The sequence below is a fragment of the Limulus polyphemus genome, unplaced genomic scaffold, assembly GCF_000517525.1.
Source record: "Limulus polyphemus unplaced genomic scaffold, Limulus_polyphemus-2.1.2 Scaffold191, whole genome shotgun sequence".
Taxonomy (NCBI): domain Eukaryota; kingdom Metazoa; phylum Arthropoda; class Merostomata; order Xiphosura; family Limulidae; genus Limulus; species Limulus polyphemus.
The window spans coordinates 447,497-450,530 of NW_013665801.1; the positions used below are offsets into that span (position 1 = coordinate 447,497).

At 31.9% G+C, this 3,034-nt stretch overlaps 1 pseudogene; it reads right to left on the reverse strand.

Annotated features, from left to right (window-relative positions):
• LOC106478225 overlaps positions 1-3,034 on the reverse strand; it is a 109,945-nt pseudogene that overhangs the window by 33,868 nt on the left and 73,043 nt on the right.

The following is a 3,034-nucleotide window of genomic DNA, read 5'->3' on the forward strand; positions in this document are numbered from 1 at the left end:
CTTCAAATAATACTCGATATTGTGTAGTCAGACGCCCGCATACAACGTATTTTAACTACTGAGAGTAGGATGATGAAATATATCTGGTCTTCGTTCGACGATAAAATATCGAATTCATCAAGAAACTAAGTTTAAAGTTTACTGGAGTGTGAAGATGAATTTTTAAGTTCTCCCGTGATAATTCTCTCAGTCAGTTTTGTTACTTTATAAGTGAGCAGATACTATTCAGAAGGAACATAAATATTTACTTATGATGTACATGAATATTATATCTTAGACCAGCGAAAAACAATTTGTAGATAGCTGGTTGTGTGATGTTACATCTCAATAAGACTGATAATAAATTTAGTCACTAATATTTTGTTATTGCTCCCGTACGAGTTTCCAGTGAGACTAGCATATAACAGTATGGCAACTGCACATCCTGAGTGTTGTATATGCCGCTGCCGATGAGACCTTTCGGTCATTACCAAAGCTCGACAGGTTGGCAGGAGTTACAACACTGAAAACATAAGCTGATGCTCTTAATGTTGGTCATTTACGAGACATCAATTCTTACGATAGATATTTGTGTGGTATGATACAATAATACCGACAAGATATGACTATAATACTAGATGTACTCCTGCAGAGTCCCCGAAAGTGTTTTGTTTCAAGAGTAAATAAAACCAAAATTAAAAGTAATAAAAAATTTTTATTACTTGCTTTTGAAGTTCACATGTCATGCTGTGTTGTAGCAGAGTGTAAATAGTAAACAAGTATAAAATGCTTAATTTTTAAATTTAAAAAATTAAAATTGTAATTTGGATACCACATTACTACTCGACAAACGACTAGAAATTACTCGGAGTAATTATTAGTCTTATCGTAATGTAATGTCATAGAAGCTACTGATAACAAATCATTCTCTTCTTTATCTTAAGTTATCACTTTTCTCTCCTTCTCCATTGAACTTACCCCTATATTATCACATATTACTCGGAGTAATTATTAGTCTTATCGTAATGTAATGTCATAGAAGCTACTGATAACAAGTCATTCTCTTCTTTATCTTAAGTTATCACTTTTCTCTCCTTCTCCATTGAACTTACCCCTATATTATCACATATTACTCGGAGTAATTATTAGTCTTATCGTAATGTAATGTCATAGAAGCTACTGATAACAAGTCATTCTCTTCTTTATCTTAAGTTATCACTTTTCTCTCCTTCTCCATTGAACTTACCCCTATATTATCACATATTTATGTTCCAACAACTGCCTTAAAATACAAAATTTCAGTTCGATTCTTCTCGAATTTACATTTAAAATTAATGTATTGTAAACATCTGTGTGAAAGTATTGTTCCAGTAACAAATTAGAAAGAGTTAGATACATATGTCCTGAGTACATCGTTTCCAGCAAAATAATGGATAAAAATAAATTAGCAATTCTTACCTTTACCAAGTCGTGCGTTAGTGAGTAGCGAAACATCCAATCAAGCTTAATTTCGTCGTTCTCCAATATGTCCTTTCAATTGATTTAAAATACAATAACATATATGTAATATTTGTTATTATAGTGGCTTTATTGAACATACATTTACGATTAGAAAAACACGTGTATTCCTTTTATCTCGCTCCCCCACCTCCAATGGCACAGCCGTATGTCTGCGGAGTTACAACGCTAGAATCCGGGTTTCGATACTCGTTATGGGCAAAGGACAGATAGCCCATCGTGTAGCTTTCTGATTAACTCCAAATAAACCCTTTTCTCTCATCAACTTTCCCTTTACGGTTTCACACAACTTTTTTTTATCATTGACACAAAAAATTGTATTACATTTAGCTGTTGTTTTTAGTTCAAAGCAACATAAGGGGCTATATGAGCTCTGTCGACCACGAGAAATCGGACTCAGGATTTTAGCATTGGAAGTCTGGAAACTTACTCGCTGATCCACAGGAGGACTCAAATAATAGTTCAATTATTGATAATGTAGTAGGTCGATAAAATTGATCTTCCTGCGAATAACATTCTAAAAGCTAGCTGATAATCAGTTTTTTATCATTAATTTATCAGGCTAATAAGAAACTATGTACTGGAAGAGTAATGTTTATTAACGGAACACAATTCTACAATTACCTGGTAATCGGGATTTTTTTATCATTAATCTATCAGGCTAATAAGAAACTACGTACTGGAAGAGTAATATTTATTAACGGAACATTAAATGAGGGCAAACTTCTTTCGTGCTGTTAGATGATATTTATTCCAAGCTATAATACTGTTTGTACAAACTAAGAGAAAGAAAAAAACTCATCAACAGGTCACAAAATCCACCGCATATGCCTGAGAAACAGATAATTTAATTTATATGGCCTTACAAGAATGTGTAGTCATTTTTATGTAGAAATGCACACGCAAAAATCGAAACAAATATGAATCATTGTCTTATTAAAGAAATTATAGAATATTATGCTAGCAACTAATTCATAAAACAGCGTAAAACACTGAAAAATCATACGTAAATATTTGGTTTTTAAAACATAATTCAACCAGCACATCTCACACGCTCACGATACTTCTTTCATTGATAATAAGAAAATGAGAAATAAATGCGACGAAATTAGATTGAGAAATGCAACAGCTTGATAAAATGTTAAAAACTTCGAGCATTTTGTCAATTAAACTAACAAAAATCAAGATTCGATTAAATGATTGATTATGCTAATTAGTATAAAGATTGCACTTTATTCATAATATAATCAGTGAGACTTGTTTAATTTGGGTCAGACTTTACATATAGAAAGCATGTTTTGGGTGGTTTAAAATTAGAATTACTTGAAAGCATAAAAAAGAAATTAGAAACAAAAACAACTGCCTTTGGCTAACTGAAGACACATCAAGAGCCAATATTTAAATATGATCACAAAGAAGTTTTGAATGAGTTTATGGAACTAAAAAAATTACCTTGTATGAGGGATAAAATACTGCAAAAATACATTAACTTTATGTGCTCTATTCCTTCGGCGTGAAAGTGAAATTCGTCATTATT